Raw genomic sequence first — 18,804 nt, forward strand, 5'->3', positions numbered from 1 at the left:
TGTTAACAGTACATGGGAATCCCATTCTTAAAGTGGGTGGACAAACAGGGTTCAAGGGCAGCGTGAGTCACCGCGGAGCTGATCCCTCCTGCAGTCATCGCAGATACCTGAATAGAATAGGATGTATTGTCATTAAACGATGTGCATTGTAATAGACAAAAGTCCCCCAGTCCATAAAAAAAAATATACTCTTAAAAATTATGACTATGCGTATACTATTAAACATCCTTCATTCCCTTGAAATATATACTATACAGTAATATTTTATGCTATACTACAAGTGATATATTTAGACATTTATACATGTATACATCTTTACTAATTTATCTTCAAATACCTGTATATTGTAAATGCTGTTTCTCATCAGCCAGCGTTTAGTGTTTTGAAAGTATTTCACAGTCATATCTCTTTAATACCAATGGGATCTTGTTAAAGAGTATCATTCCTGTGTAGTTGTATGTATGTTCAGTCTTCAGCCCTAAGGCTGGTTGAATCCTCAACAGCTCTGCCATCAGCTGTCATAGATGGCCTAGGCATCACTGAAGAGGCGTACTAGGGAAATGAGGAGTGAGGTAGTTTCCCGTTGCTTTCCTCACCGACCCAGAAGTTGCTATAACATATCAGTCTGCCAAGCCCACTGAAATGCATGCACCAACCGACCCTATGAGCAACATTTTCACACCATTCATAGCAGGGACTGGCTACAGAAGGAATGACATTACTAGCATCGCTCATACCTCAGTCACTTTTATATTGTCAGTCACTTTTATATTGTCAAAGCCAAGGATACGGCAGAGACAGATCAATGAAAGTAACAAAATTGCTCTAGCCCATACCAGAAGACACAGTGCACTGTAAACACTAGGTCCTGCCAGCAAAGGCATCCATCCTGTGTAGTTATGGTATTTTAATCCAATATGAGTAGTGTCTATATCATTACTACTTCTTGTATTATGTTGATATACCTCCTTCCTTAATGGGTATTTAATCAGGTTTTCTTTTACGTCCATTGCGCATTTGTAAGCATATATTCAGGGAAGAGCCATTATTCCCAGTTCTTGGAAAAAGGCTCTACATGATTGCTTGTCTGAAATTCCCTGTAAGCATCTGATTGCTTTCTTTTGCCTTATAAAGACATCCTCGAGATCTAGGTGGCAGTGAATGAGTGTTATTGATGTGTGCCAGTTTTTACCTAAATAAACATACTTCAGGTCCTTTCTCAATACAAATACTGGACTAAATGTGAGTATTACGACTCAGTGTAAACTTCGAGGACTGGACTCGACATAATTTTATTTAATTAGAGTGAACTTGATTATTTTCTGTTCTACGTAAAGAAAACCTTTAGGATATCAATAACCAACAGTTGAACATCGTAATTCAGGGCGCCTTCAAAGCCTTCCATCCACAAAGAAATGGCTTCTTACCAAGGAAATCAGTCCGTACATAACCTGACCTACAGTTCTACCCATAATGTACCTAAGCAACACCTCCTAGATAATAAGGCCTAACAACAGCGTGGTGACGTCACGCTACGGAGGCGATGGCAATGCAGAGAAACGCGGAACATGGTTAAACACAGACATGATTTTAATATTTTTTGCCAGTGGAATAATTTATTCACTGACAAATAGCGTTTAAATTTTGAAGTATACTGAATTATACTGTCGTTATTACCGTATTTTAGTGACTCTGCCATTAAAGATAAACAGCAAACAGTTGTAAAACACGGCAGCATCTTGCAATGTTAACTTACTTAGGCCGAATCGCTAACAGCACAACAGGATGTTACAAATATATTTCAATTTAAATAGGCATTACATGATCTTAAAAGAAAACTAGCACGTATAATATTAGCATAGGCCTAACATCTAAGCTGACGTAGCATCACTGGCAGTATTTGCACATGAGCCTACAATGTTTCCTCCCTTGAAGTTCATGTATGGTTTAATGAGAATTTCACCTACCATCGATGTTACCAATTTGTCATTCTGTTCGAAACCTTGAACTTTATGTTTTATGTATTCCAGAAAGTATGTAAGTTTCTGTTCTAATATTGGACTACCGTTCAGACCGGAGCCTACTCTTTTAAAAGTACTGACATGTGGCAACATTAAATTGCTACTATGTCTCATAAATTTGTAAAAATCGCACGGCGCAACAGCCCTGAAGGGCTTGGCCTTGGCCCTGCTCATCCCGAAGGCCTGCAGATTACGAGGTGTTTTGTGTTCGGCAAGACGAATCCTCTCGGCCGTTATTCTTGGCTTTCTAGACCAGGGCCGCTATCTCACCGTACGATAGCTCGCAAATGTAATCACGTAGGCTGAGTCGACCTCGAACCAGCCCTCAGATCTAGGTAACAATCCCTGATTTGGCCGGGAATCGAACTCGGGGCCTCCGGGTAAGAGGCAGGCATTATATCCCTTCACCACGGGGTCGGCCGTAAATTTGTAAACATAAGGAGATATCAGGCAGAAGGTTGAACAAATAACAAGAAAATCATACACATACTCCTTTATGAACCAAGAAATGTTTTAACTGCGACTATTAAATTAACTGTGGGGACATCATCCTCGGTGTTCAATTCACCAGCTAGGACTAGAATTAACTTATTTCTTGAATCTTTCTACACATTGTTACACTCATTCCTTGTAATGCAGCTGTGATGTTTTGTAACTAAAGAATATACCGCATTTGTATTAGTAATTTTGTTCACATATACATTAGAAATATTTTATAGTTTAATAAAACCCGTTTAGAATAGAGGCCATGTCCTATTAGATGATTACATATGCTATGTAGTATGGTTGCCTTGATGTATCCACGTACAGAAAAATTACTTACGTTCCCTTCATCACAGTACAACAACCATCAGGTAACAACATGTTTATTGTACTTTTCAGCTGTGTAAGATTGTGGATTGAAATTCTGTGTACGGTATGAGATATGTACTATCTTCAACGGCTTTGTTTATTGCTTCTCTTTCTATTCTACATTTTTGCTCGGTTCTTCTCTTCACCTGCCAGAATGTGACGATAAATATGATGGGCAGTCATGGTCTTGGAAGAGGAGTAGTTAAAAGTTTTTCCTGACGATCAATACCAGTTATTTCCCATAAAATATCACCGACTTTGAAATGTCTGTGGCATACCTTAAAATAATGTATCACCGTGAGCGAAATTCATGCATTTACGGAGTGAATCGGCCTACACTAGCAGCTCTTGTAGATGATATGTTTTAATGCGTATAATAATAATAATAATAATAATAATAATAATAATAATAATAATAATAATAATAATAATAATAATAATAATAAAGTTATACCGTTGAAATAATGTATTCCATGATTGTGAGCTAACATAACCTTATATCATTGAAGAGTAAATATGCCTACATATCACCAGCTGTTGCGTGTAGTTAAATACGTCATAGGCCTATGCTCATTATGATTGTGTGAGAATGTAATAATAATAGTTACTCACCACTGAGTTATTAGTAAATCTGTAGTCTTGTCTTGGAATTGCACGTAAACAAATCTGCCGCATAACCTCGTCTTTTTTTTTTTTATTGCACGTAAACAAATCTGCCGCATAACCTCGTCTTTCGGAAACTTAATGCATGCACTTCGTTATCACTGTCGCATTTCTCCTTACAGTTGAGTACCCAACACATCAGTACCATTATGTACAACGGTATTAGCAATTGGCACCATTAAACGAATTAAAACTCTTCTAATTTCAGCGTTACATGACCAAACTCATTGCTGTGTTATTACTGAAAAGGTTCAAGCTTGCCTGCCGATTCTGACGTCACAGTATATTCCCAGAACGGTTGTGAGGCCTTATGTCTAGGAGGTGTTGACCTAAGCAGTTTCAGATAAGTTATGCTTCTGTAATGCAGTTAACACACACACACACACACACACACACACACACACACACACACACACACACACACACACACACACACACACACACACACACACACACACACACACACACACACACACACACACACACACACACACACACACACACACACACACACACACACACACACACACACACACACACACACACACACACACACACACACACACACACACACACACACACACACACACACACACACACACACACACACACACACACACACACACACACACACACACACACACACACACACACACACACACACACACACACACACACACACACACACACACACACACACACACACACACACACACACACACACACACACACACACACACACACACACACACACACACACACACACACACACACACACACACACACACACACACACACACACACACACACACACACACACACACACACACACACACACACACACACACAAGAACAGGCTATTATTATTGATGCTCACGATGGAATTCCAATAAGAGACTGCGTCCTTGCTGTAGGAAAAATAACAGATCCAGCTAACATATACGCTATGTCTCTCTTATTTCAAACTCAAGAATTTGCATATTCCTGTCGAACACAAAAATTGTTCAGGAATTGTCACTCAATCACCATGTAATTAGAATCAATAATATTGATCTCACTCTCAGACCGTTAATTGTCGCAAACAAGAGAGTGATATTATCCAATGTACGTCCTATTTTACCCAACACAGTCATTCAAGAACACTTACAACAACTGGGTATCAAACCAATGTCACCTGTATCCAGCCTAAATGCTGAAATTAATATTTCGGGATTCACAAAAATTCTTAGCTTCCGCTGACAACTATATGTTAAACCAGACGATTTCAATAAACTACCGAATGCACTACAAATATGTTTTGAAGGAACCAATTACCGGCACCGGTACCACTTATACGCAGATGACTTACAGATATATATACACAGCAAACCCGAAAACCACTCAGAAACACTTGACCTGAATGAAGACTTGATGATCATAGATATATGGGCCAAAAATCACCGATTAAAATTAAACCCATCAAAATCCCAGGCAATAATTATTGGTTACCGGTACCCTAAATTACTTTGCAAACTCAATCGAACAGCGTTACCACAGTTGTCCATAAGTGGTACTCCCATACAGTATAGCCAGAATGTAAGAAATCTTGGTATAGTATTTGACGAACATCTGTCCTGGTCTGCCCAAACTATATGTGTAGAAAAATATATGGAACGCTACCCTGTCTCAGTAAATTCAAATTCATTTTCCGTTTTAAACTAAAGAAAATTCTTGTGGAATCACTCGCATTAACTCATTTTAATTGTTGCGATATAGTTTACAACAACCTAGGAGTAGACTGGGGAAGGAAATTACAGTGCGCTCAGAATGCTTGTGTAAGATTTATCTGTGGACTTCGTTACGCTGACCATGTCACACCGTCTTACACACGGCTCGCGTGGCTTCGCCTGCAAGAACGACGCACACTTCATACTCTTTGCTTTTTGCATAATATTCTTAAAACTTCTCAACCAGCCTATCTCCGGAATCGCATCAAGCTCCTCCCCACAGACCATAACAAAAATACCCGATCCTGCAGCACCACGTGTTTATCCCTTCCTGTACACAGAACAGCAATCTACACGAAATCATCCACCGTTACCGCAGCCCGACAATAGAATCTCTTACCAGTGGACGTCAGAAGCATGTCCAGCAGCTTAGCTTTTAAACATGCTTGTGTCGAAATACTAGGTAAACATGCATGAATCATCAAATTATGACCTGCAAACACCTCCTCCTACCGCCTCTTCATAATTATTACCCTCTTCGTTTCACAGATATTCTTCTTCTTTTCCCTCTTCTCTTCTTCTTCTCCTCACTAATCCTGTTCACCTCTCATTGAAGGCGATATTTCGGGGGTACTGTAGAAATGTATACATTTTCTAATCTTCCTTTTAAGTAGTAGTTATAGTACTCATTCATATATTTTTAATGTACTGTACGTACGATGTGTATCATATACATATATGATATATATGATATAATTTTTCTTTTTTCTTTTTATTAAGCGTGGTTACTTTTATTAATATTATTACTGTTTCTGTTGTTAACATTATCATATTATGATCATCAGTAGTTATTATTAAGTGTTCTAGGTTAGGACTGGTTAAGTGTAAGAAAGGGAGCACATCCTTAACTTTGCCAGAATAAATAAAACATATTATTATTATTATTGTTATTATTATTGGATCTGCACTTCTTCAGACGTTCCCACCTGTTTTATTTGCAAAGAATAAGGCCACCTGGCCCGAGTATGTCCCTCACTACCTGAGACTCTAGAAGAAAACAACCAGCCACCTAATCAATATTCAGTTTCCTCCAAGGAGGACACCTCCAACCCAGCAAATGCAACTATGAATTCTCAGCCAACTACTGACCCTCAGCAAATTATTGAACATTCTAATGACACATCATCTTCCTCTAGAAACCTCAACAGGACATCTCCTTGAACTTGAACACTTCATCCCAGTATATGAAGCAAATAATCACTCGTAACTAAACCTCAAGGAATAAAACGACCCTTGCTTTCAGGTGGCTCTTCAAATAACACTTCCAAGGCTGATAATACCTTCTCACAGAATTCTTCTATCTCGGGAGATAAAACAGATGATGAAGTTCCTGTTCTAGGATCACATAAAACCCAAGACATTAAACAGCCTAAGAAGAAACTAATGGTATTAAATCCCCTCAGTCTTGAAGAACAACTACTTGAAGTAATAGAAGCAAATCCCTCAAATTTTATTCTTAATTTCATACAACTCAAAAGTTTATTTGAAAATACTAAAGGAACATCAGCAACAAATACCTTACCTATTGCATTATCTTGTACTTCCCATGTCGAAGATCTCATCGAGACCCTGCATAAACTATACCCCTACTATCAGGACAAAAAAAAAAAAAAATTAAAAACCAGAGTACCAGACTTGTAAAGAAACTACTTACTGCCATAAACGGAGAAAACAATAGGCCTGTCCCAGATCAGACAATCCCAATAACGGATAAGGATCAAATCTAGTAAAAGCCATCATAAATTCTTGGAAACTCTAGTGAATATGAACGGATATTACCGTCAATACGAATATCTACAACAACTTATTAATGCACACCAACCCGAAATAATTTGCTTACAAGAAAATAATGTTCGAGATAACTACATAGTTAATATGAGGCGACATTTCACAGCATATCACAAAAACCGCAACAATCCCATTCTTGCAAGTGGAGGGGTTGCTACTACGTGACAATGTTCCTCCAAAAGAAATACCACTGAAAACCAATTTGGAAGCAGTAGCAGTTACCGTCTTTCTAACATTTTCCCTATGCATCTGTAATATTTATTTGCCCAGCAGTCAGAACATGGATTTAAATGAATTAGTAGATCTGATAAATCAACTTCCTAAACCATTCCTCCTCTTAGGATATTTTAACTCCCGTAACATCCTATAGAATTGTCTCTACACTAACACAAGAGGAAGAATAATTGAATCGTTGTTAGATTCTGAAAACTTCATCCGAATAGACTCGAATGCTCCTACTCACTATGATATCCAGCATGGAACTTTTAGCACTATAGATCTGCGTCTGAGCACTCCAGATGCAGCAACGATATAGGCCTATACATCAGCTAGCAAAACCCTTTTCGGAAGTGATCATTTTCCTATCATAATAAATGGCAACAACAAGCCCCACCCAAGTGCACGCCCAAATAAATGGAATACTAAACATGCCAATTGGCAAGAATACAAAGAAAATATTAAGGCAGAGTTATACAGATTACCACCACTTACCCATTTAAAAAATTACAACATTGACTATATCGTAAGAGATTTCACCAATATCATACTTAAAGCCGCAGAAAATTCTGTTCCAAGGACCAACAATACAACTTACAGAAAATCAGTTCCTTGGTGGAATTATTCCTGTAAAGATGCAGTTAAAAAGAAAAACCAAGCATTCTACAAGTATAAACGTCATCTACTTTATAAAACAAATTACTGTTCCAAGAAAGTCGTCCTGAAACTCGAAAAGTCATAAAAAAGAGTAAACGAGCATCTTGGCAGAAGTATGTGTCATCTCTTTCTCATTAGACCCCACAAAACACAATTTGGGAACACCTACGAAAAATAAGAGGGCTTAAAAAACCCTCACATATCATAGCCCTCAATAAAACAACTGGATCAGTTACAACTACACATCCCGATATTGCAAATGCATTAGCACAGAACGTTGAAAAAATTTCAAGTGATTCCAACTATGAACAAGTCTTTCCTGTAGCTTGGAGGAAAGCTATAGTAATTCCAATATCTAAGCCTGGCTGCGACCACATGTTACCAGATAACTATCGACCAATAGCTCTAACCTGCACTATGTGCAAACTAATGGAAAAAATAATAAATAAAAGACTAAAATGGGTTCTAGAACAACAGAATTTCTTCGCTGCAGAACAATGTGGCTTCCGACAGTTTCACTCAACAGCTGACACCTTAGTAGTAGTAGAGTCAGAAATCCTGGATGTCTTTCATTACGGACAACATCTCCTTGCAGTCTGCCGTTGTGTTTTGTATTGTGTGAGAAGCTTTGTTTTCTTCGTACATTCCACTTTGGAAATTTGACAGTATTAAACTGGGAGATTTCTTAGAAAGGTATACGGGCCATGTAATTCCGGATGAGTCTACTCTGAGAAATAACTATGTATCCCAATGCTATGACTACGCAAGAAGGAATATCAGAGAAGAAGACTGCGGAAACAAAATATTCAATCGACGAAACCAGATTGCCAATGTTATCGTGGGTGCGTTAGAAGTAGATAGGCCTGGAAAAATATTTTTGCTCACGACCGAAGTTCTGCAATCTGTGAACCATTCTACAATATGACGCCTCTTCGATAAATCGATGAGGCTACTATGGCCTGAGGGTGTAAGGTATGATGTTCTGCTGTTTGTGACTGATGCAACGCGTTACATAATTAAAGCTGCCTAGATGCAGTGAAAGCATTTTACTCAAAAATGGTACATGTAACCTGCACAGAGTGGCTGAAGAAGTCAGATCAAATTTCCTTGAAGCTTACAAGCTTGTGTCCCTCCCTAACTAAGTAAAGTATTTACTAAGGCTCCATCACGCAGGGAACTTTTCAGATCCCAAGCACCCGACATTCCATTACCATCGCAGCCTTGCATCACATGGTGGTGTACGTGGATCGACGCCTGTATTTACTATTGTGATCACTTTCAGACAGTGAAGCATGTAATAGATTATTTCGACGTACAAGGTGCCAAGGCCATTCAGATGGCTCAAGAATTGTTTTCGGATACGCAAATGGAGGAAAAACTAGCGTGCAACAAAGCACATTTCAGTTCATTGTCGTCAATTATGACACGTCTTTAGCAGAAAAAATTATCAATTTAGTCAGAACAGCCACAGACGAATTAAAACGCATTCGTGGCGATTCTGTTGTGGCAGTGTCAGACAAATTAAACGTGTTCTTGACAAGAACTCGGGTTTTAATGTTTTGTGTTCCATCTCTCGGATTTTGGCCGGTGAAGATTTCAGCATTATTGGCATTGAAGAAGAATTTACATCCAGTGATTTTGTGTGCTTCAAGTATGCTTCCATAGCATCCGTAGTCGTTGAATATGGAGCTTTCCAAAATACAAAAACGTGCTAGTCGACAATCGTTCTTTTTTCTTGTGAGAATCTACGAATGGTCACAGTCATCTACTGTAACGCGGAGTGAGGTAAGCCTGTATAGCCTGTCATGTATATTAAGTGCACATTTTTCTTATTACCCCTAATCCGATAAAGAGTTCGAGTACCTAACGGCGAAATTCTTTCCCTTTTGTTCTTCAGATGTTGCAGCCTTAAAGTTCCACATTCAATGAAGTGTTATTTTCCTTGAAGAAAAGAACACAGAACTTGGATTGCCAAACAATAGACTGAAATAATAACCAGTATTTGTGTGCAAATAATTCGTATTTGTCAAATAATAATTAAATTATATTAGGTACCTATTAAAATCATTTCAACATACAATTACGTAGTATGTTTGCATTTTTTTGTGTAATTGTCATTTACATTCGAATTTTTAGGTCATTTTTTAAGTTTTCGGGTCATTTTATGGGATATCTACAGTCGTTTTATAGGTCATTTAAAAACATTTTTAGGTCATCAGAGTCCGGGCCCTGGTGATTATGTTGTCTAGACAGGCATTGTTCCTATTAGGGTGATCATTTATGAGGTAAAAATTGTATAACCTTAAAGAGTCACAGAAAAAAATCGCATATTTTGTTTCTTCTAGAATGTTTATGTTAATAACGCCTATAAAGAAATAATGTTGAACTTCTGGTATTTTTCTAAGTATTTTGTTAATTGCTGCCACCCTTGCGTGAAAATCTTAACATTTGAATTACGAACACGATATAAAGAAATAATTATCAACTTTATATTAGAGGAGCATGATACCCGCTGCCTCAAATCTATCATGATTTAACGCAGTATGATGTATATTGAAGTTGATTTTTAGAAAAATTAGAAAATGAGAATAATTTGCTCTCTGGGTCGTGCATTTTGAGACTCATTAACATCTTAATTTAGCTACTAGTTTGTAGTCGTGAGTTTTGATACTGCTTTCTACGAATTTTAGCTGGTGAGTTTTGAGACGTGGCCTATGAGAACAAGGGCTAAAGAGAAACATGACGAAAATCGTTGTTTATTCTGTGGAGAAACAGTGGAAGAAGCGCAGCTATTGAGAGTATGTAGGGAGACTTAGTCACTCAGGATTATTAAATACCTGGGTAGTGAATATAAGACAAAAATAGAAAGAGAGATAGAATTCCGTACAATTGCAAAATCGTTAAAGAAAGAGTGCATTGCACCGGGAATAACAGAAAAATGTTCCGGTATTTTAAGAAGTACTGTATGTGGCAGAAGAACGTTAAGAGAAAATAAAATAATCACTAACGAAAACAGAGAAGAGTAGGATTCATGTTTGTCCTAGAACATATAACATTGTATAGTACTACCTTCTGGGGGGAGGGGAAGAAATAAGAAATTTTGAATGGATATGAACACTGTTATCTTTAAGTGTAATATTTAATGTAGTAACATAAATAGTTGTAACAAGGGAAATCTAATACATGTATCAAATAAATTGATTGCAGTAAATTAATGCTCTCTCCCCAGTTTCAGGTGATCCAGAATTAGGGAGTGGGACATGGGAGTTTAGAACATCAATACCATACACGAAAATAACTTATAATACTGTATTACGGTTTTCGAAGACTTTCTTTTACGTGCCGGTAAATCTACTGACATGAGGCTGACGTATTTGAGCACCTTCAAATGCAACCGGACTGAGCCAGGATCTAACCTGCCAAGTTGGGGTCAGAAGGCCATTGCCTCAACCGTCTGAGCCACTCAACCCGGCAATATATATATTTCATTTAAGTATTTCCAAGTAATCGCAGCCCAAGTACAGGTGACTGATCCAAAATTCGCAATTGTTTCTCTTTACTTTGAGAGAATGGTACCACCACATCAGACCTGTGCCAAGCCTTCCCAACAGTACAAATAATATGACGTAGGACACGAAAACTCAGCTGGAAGAGAGTCCGTCGCGAAATCGTAAGGTTGTAGTTTCGGATCGTACTGGTGTCCGGTCGGCCATTTGTGTTCTAAACTAACCTCTTCGGTATGTATTATACGTACTGAACATGACCTAATACGTTGGAAGTTTATTCTGAGTTCTTTATACAGTATATCTTAGGTCTGGTGAATTTCGATGGCGTGAAAGAGTTCCGTTCGAACAGAAAAAGAGTAGAACACAACGTATCATTGTAATCTGATAAAAAGAATCGGGTTGGTTATCGTGTGTGTCTGGTGACCCAGTTAAGATCATCTACGAAGATTGGTCCGTGCAATCATGGTGCAGTCAGTTTGTCGTCGGGCATTATGCAACCTCCCAGTGTTGGCTGCCGTCCAGCAAGCGAACAGCGGACCTCTTAAGACCCGTGACGTCATTTGTTGACGTCACCGTTAGAGGTATCGCAATACCTTCAGCCATAGGATCTTATCTACGTGACATTGATAGTTTGCAATCAATCTGTACCTAACTTCTTGTTTAGTTATCGATGCGGGAATTTATTTCAACTTTATTATTATATTTATTGTATTGGCGCGTGTTTAACGGGCCCCTTAACTGTTGATTGTCTTCAAGGACGCCTGCGCAGGTCTCGAACCACGTGCCCTGTTTAGTGTTATGTATGGCCGATATCATATCTGCTTCCCTTGAACAGCTAAGGAATGTCTTGATTTGAATTTTGAGCTACATTCAATTAACACTTTTATATAACGTAATCATGAGCTACAGTGTGTAAAATTCATACAGTTAAGTATTCATACGGTATACACGTCATCTCCTATACTGTATTAGACTCGATTATTTATTCTTCCTCAAATGATTGAGGTTGCCGAACAGACAAGGAATATCGCGATAAATTTAGTAATCGATTTACGGTATAGAATATAAGGGTAGGTAAGGGTTATTCTGCCCGAAGGCAGGTCCGAACCTCCGCAGAGGTATTCCTGAGCCGGAGTTTACGTGCGGTAGGGTGGCCAGTTCCTTTCCGCTCCTCCATTCCCTTACCCCCCACCAACAGCGCGTGGCAACCCATCCAACTCCTGACCACGCCCAATGTTGCTTAACTTCGGAGATCTCACGGGATCCGGTGTTTCAACAGGCTACGGCCGTTGTATAGAATATAAGGTGAACAATAATTCTAATGATAATGTAGAGAAAGCAATTCTTAGTGACAAAGAAAAAGCAGATAAAGTATAAAAGTATAATACTTTAATTCATTTAATTAAATTGTTGGTCTGTAGAGGTGATGCCTGAACATCAGTATCGAGGTTTTCAATGTGTGCATGCCCCAGCTGACAATGGTCTTATTCGGCACACCAAAGCGTCGTACGTAGGTGACCAGTAGTTTAGGTAAGGTGCCCCTAGACTTCGATGTCCTCAAGGTTGTACTTATTGAGGTAAAGGGAATGGTTGGTGCATATATCCTCTTTATTTTTTCTTCGTCAACTTCAGCGGGTCATTGTGCATGTGATTTCAAATCCGATTGTCGGATCGAGTATGAAACCCTTTTTTGCTTCCGGGTTTGAAGGTGATTATGTCGATTCGTCTTATTTCACCGTCTGCTGCGAGGCCGTAGACCTCTTCATGTACTACATGCCTTTTTCCACCTAGCGTATCGACCAAGAACGACTGGATGTAATGGTATCTGGTATTTCGTAGACATTCGCCGAATGGATAAGATCCTTAGACGTGTGCCAAGTTTCAATCTCATCGCATCGTCTGTAGTGGTTGCCTTCTTTGGAGATGCCTGGTATGGCACGGACAACGGCTACATTCGCTGTCATTTTGAGAACATTTTTCCACTCACTGCTGTGAGTCCATCCTGTTTTCTTTTCTACCGGTTGGCTGGAGGGAACTCTTGATATAGGCATACGCCTTTGCATTTCTGGTTTAATAGGTACCATTTTTATATTCCTGGTCTCTGAGTTTCATGATGGCCAACAGGCCGTCACGTATCTGCAATTCAGACGGATTTTTAATGAGACATTCACTGTTAAACGTGGACGCGCAATGTGCGGTTTCGACGTCGAGGTTTCTCCTTGATGCAATTTCTTATTGCCAGCTTTGCAGAGGATGTTTACACCTATTGATCTGTTGTAGAGGTGCTTCCCACCTTGCGCGAAACAGACCCAGACCTTTATAACGGCTTTGGCAGAATAGATCGTTGCATCTGTTGTGTCAGGTAGAAGAGATACAATATCCTGAGAGTACTCTTTATCATTTTGTAGGCATCATCTAAAAATCGTTGGGGAGTGTTTTCCAGTGGGGTGGAAAGAAACTGATGCATCAATGTTGGACACAAGAATTGGCCTCAGAAACAGCTCGTCTCGTCCTTTGAACAGCAAGACTTTACGAGCCTGATGGAAAAGTGTTGGAAAGAGCCTTGTATATAACATTATCGTAACGGTTTTTGCGATTATGATAGATACCAGGTTATCCTTGACTGCTTGGTCTGTAACATTGTCAGGTGTCAACAGATATTTTTTACTTGTCGCATGAGTTACCTCTTCCTTGCATATCGTTGTGTCATAAGATTCGTTGAGTGATATCCGTCCGCTGCACTTCATTCGTGCAGTCTGGATACTTCTCCCATTTGCAGTTATCGGGATTGGAAAAGATGGAAGAGAAATGGTCATCAACATCTTGAACATTTAAATTACTCGTTGGCTTTTGTTGGTTGAGAACTTTCCTTTAGCTTTTCTCTTTTGGCTGTAAGAGAAAGACTGCATTTCATCGTATCTGTATTTATTGCGCCTCTTCTCTCGGTCCCTTTCGGTCGCGTGTTCTGGGTTAGATTGATTTTTATAAAATCTCTGAATTGGAGCATCCTTAGTCTTCCCGGCTTAATAGTATTTTGTTGTGGAGGTATTTTGATGATGATGATGATGATGATGCTTGTTGTTTTAAGGGGCCTAACATCGAAGATCATCGGCCCTTGGTGTATTTTGTACCTGGGAGAAGGCTTATTGATTTGGACAGGAATTCGGGAAATCCATTTACGGTTGTGGCGAAACCATCGAGTGTAATCCCAGTATAAAGGCCTTCTTTATACTGGTACATGGTACTGTGTTTATTGGGTCTACTTCTTGCAGTTCTGTGTGTGCTATCTGTTCACATTCTGTACTTCCGGTATTTGGTTGCAGAGCATGGCTGGGCTGTTGGCAGACTGTCTGGATGCAATATTTCGTCTATACACCTCTGGATGAGCCCGGCTTATGTGTGTATTGACCCTGAGATGTAGCTTTCCGCATTGGAGACAGCGAGATTGGTTATTATCACTACATACAGTCAGTAGCGGCGACAAAGGGGGGCGAGGGGGGCAGTCGCCCCCACTTTGTGGAGAAAAAATTATTCCATTTTAGCCATCTGAAACTAGGAATATAGGAGTATTTTTTTTATAAAGGCACTTTGTACAAGCCCTGTTTTCTTATCAGCTAATTCTTTACTTTATTTTCGTTAATTATTAGCAGAAATACGCACAAAATGTCGCTCGTCGCGGCTAACAGATTTGCATAGCGCTACAGCAAGTAGTGGGGACTTTGCATATGCTGTGAGAAACGGTACCAGGGGTATCATTTTTTGCCAAGATCATGGACACTGAGGTATGATTCACCGACTTGCCGCGCACATTCGTCCGTCTAGCAGGGTTTACTGTCTTTTAGTTTCTTAGTGAATAGGCCTAGTCAAATACTAAATGATTTTAATTGCATAATCACGCCGTACTTCTATTTAATTGTAATAGATGTATATATTGTTCCTTTGGTGAAATTTGTATTGTGTAGTCTATTATTGAATCATAATCTCAAACTGTTGCCACACTTAAGTTGGTAAAACATTTACCTGTCTGTGGAAATTAGCTCAGAGAGCATAAATAATTCCCACTTTGGAGGGTTTTTTCAGTTTACATGCATACACCACGCCGTCCTCCTCCCTCCCCCCCCCCCCCGCCGCTATATCCCACTAACCCATGTACTTTTTGTTGTCTGTACATTTTTTGCCCCCACCCCCACTTTTAATTCCCAATCGCCGCTACTGCATACAGTGCTAATAGGCTTACCAATGTCATTGATCTTCGTGGACTCCCCGGTAGTGTGAGTTGAGAATTGGGCCATTGTGATTATAGTCGGTTATGGTACCTAGTATTGGACGATCGAAAACAATGCGGTTAGTCTTCTCATAAAACTGGATATCCTTAACATTAATAAAACCTAAATAAGAGCGCGAATATATTCTTTCCCTATAACACGTGTATTATGCCGAGGGCAAAGTATGTGTACCAATGACTGTGAGTATATCTTATGTTTTTAAACTAAACAAAATAAACATGACTTACTCATTGAAAACAATCATCATACATTGTCGACTTTTTGTACAGTAGTTCTTAAGTAACGAATTAGTTTTACATCAATATTTTGTATACATTCCCATTGCATCCACTATGTTCTGAAGCCATCTTGGCATAGATCCTACAAGTTTCGCGTTTTCTTGATCAGTCTGAGACCGACCTTCTTACAAATTTCAAATGAAGTTTCTCCTGGATGAGCATATCCCTTTTCTCACACGCCTCTCCAATAGAGCCCTAAGATTTTAATTTGGGTTAACATCTGGTAATTCGAGAGGTGTTGACAGCTGCTCACTAACACTGCACAGCAACTATTCCTTTGCTTTAGGGGCTGTATGCTTTGGGTCGATGTCCTGTTGAAAAATAAACGATCTTGGATACCTAATTTTGTAACACTGTTACGCAAATGCTCGCGGAGTATGCTCATATACCCTCTGGCATCCAAGTTACCTTCATTAATAACCAGTTCTCTCACACCTGCGTAATTCATATACCCTACACCATGACATGTCCTCCCCGTAGTTGCGTAGTTGTACTTCCCATTAAAACCACCACCACCACCACGTTCTCGCTCGTCTGACCCAAGGAAGCTGAACTTGCTTTCATTAGAAAAGACAGACTCCTTCCAGAATTCCAATGGTTTGTTGAGATACGAACGCGCAAATTCAGTTCTGTTCACTCTGTTGCGCTCACTAATTACAGGATTCTTTCTTGCTGCTCGGCTTTTGTAGTAAGCCGTATGAATGTACTTTCTTACTGTCTGTCGTGTCACTTCCTTGTCTCTCGTTGTTGTGATGTGTTCAGCCAGTCTCGAGCACTAACTCGCTAATTCCTTAACACTTCACTGAACTTAACACTGGTGTTTAACTCACTTTATTGGCATTCCATTGCACTATACTGTCACTTGTAAACACGTATTCTGCACACAATTACTGGATTAACACGAAAGAGTTAGTGAGGACTAATTATGTGCTGTACCCGAATGCAATATGACTGTATAAACATTTGTTTTGCTGGGCACGATATCACCATTGCTGTTTACAAAAGAAAACTGTACTAGTATTTTAATTTATCACGCCTAAAGTCACTGGCGTACACGCATCGAAAAATATTTGTTAACTTAATTACTGCAAAATAAGTACCTACACTTCGAAAACTATCTGTGCACGAATTATTTTACCCACTGTATTCTGTTCCGTGCCTTGATAGGGATATCGTATTATCATTAGTAAATATTTTGGAGTGTCTTTCACAATTTGCGCAACTTTTGTTGAACATGGTTATATTTTTACCATAATGATCTAGTAGTATAGTGTATGCTTTCGTAAAGTTTGCTGTAGAAGAAAAACATCATTACTTGCGGCGAAACGTTAGTTACAAACGAGGATAGCGACTAGATCACTATCGAGCGAGTTGGCTGTGCGGTTTGGATCACGTTGCTGTGAGCTTGCATTCGAGAGAATGTTGCTTCGAACCCCACCGTCGGCAGCTGTGAAAATGATTTTTTGTAGTTTCCCATTTTGACTCCAGACAAACGCTGAGGCTGTCCTTAATTGAGGCCACAACCCCTTCCATCCTAATCCTAGTCCTTTCCCATCCTTGCGCCGCTGAAAACCGTTCATGTGTTAGTGCGACGTTAAAGCACTAGCAAAAAAGAAAGAAAGAAAGAAAGAAAGAAAGAAAGAAAGCGAACTAGGTAACAAAGAAATATATGTAAGGAGTGTAGAAACATACTAGATGACTGGTGGTGGTGATTATTGTTTTAAGAAGAACTAGGCAGAGATCCTCTATAATGTATAACACTAATCAGAGATAAAACATGGAAGAAGTCCGAGACTTCGAAAAATGAAAGTATCGGCCAAAGAAAGATAAGGGCCTGTTAGGGTGTTGTAGGATAAAAGTATAGTACGACTAAGTCGTAGTGTAGCAGTATATTAATTACCTTTTAAAGTTAAAAACATCACTGATCCGTATTGAACTAACAGTTACAATGCTAAAAAGAGAAAAATGTTCCACCTTTTCAATACAATACCACTGTTGCACGAATCAATGGAACAACATATTTAATTTATTAAGGGACCGGTTTCGACATCTGTCCATGCCATCATCAGCCTACACAAAAATGGCAAGAAGTCAACACCATTGTAACACTTATGACACTTTTTTTGAATTAAAAATAGAATAAGTAAACTCTTTCAAGATTAGAAGTTCATGTAGAGGTTCTTGAGCACTCTTGCTGATCTTGAGGTTAAAAAATGATGGAGTGCTCAAGAACCTCTACATGAACTATTTTTAATTCAAATAAAGTGTCATAAGTGTTACAATGGTGTTGACTTCTTGCCATTTTTGTGTAGGCTGATGATGACATGGACAGATGTCGAACCCGGTCCCTTAATAAATTAAATATGTTGCTACATTGATTCGTGCAACAGTGGTATTGTATTGAAAAGGTGGAACATTTTTCTCTTTTTAGCATTGTAATTATTAATTACCTTGTCTTACCTTGTCATGTGATCCTTGTGTACTATCCTTGACAATATTTCTTTCCTTTCATTTTTTTTACACAGAACAAATTTCCTTTTCTTATCATTTTTTCCGTAAAGAATGGCTAAGGAGTGCAACTGTAGGAACTGTGGATATGGTCAGGCATTAAGGAGTATGAGGGAGGAGGTGGAGAGTTTGAGAGAGACAATTAGGATTCTCTCAGAAGACAAGAAAGAAGGTAGGCCTCCTTCAAACAATGTACAGAATACAGTAGGTGTAAAAGAGGGATGGGAAGAAAAGGGGGGAGTTGTAGAAGACAGATGGTCTAA

At 39.1% G+C, this 18,804-nt stretch overlaps 1 protein-coding gene across 9 annotated transcripts in view; it reads left to right on the forward strand.

Moving 5' to 3' along the window:
- The window catches only part of RhoGEF2 (Rho guanine nucleotide exchange factor 2), a 1,252,673-nt gene that overhangs the window by 376,332 nt on the left and 857,537 nt on the right, over positions 1-18,804 (forward strand). The gene's annotated exons all lie outside the window — the stretch shown is intronic.

The sequence above is a fragment of the Anabrus simplex genome, chromosome 1 (assembly GCF_040414725.1).
Source record: "Anabrus simplex isolate iqAnaSimp1 chromosome 1, ASM4041472v1, whole genome shotgun sequence".
In the NCBI taxonomy this organism is placed as follows: Eukaryota; Metazoa; Arthropoda; class Insecta; order Orthoptera; family Tettigoniidae; genus Anabrus; species Anabrus simplex.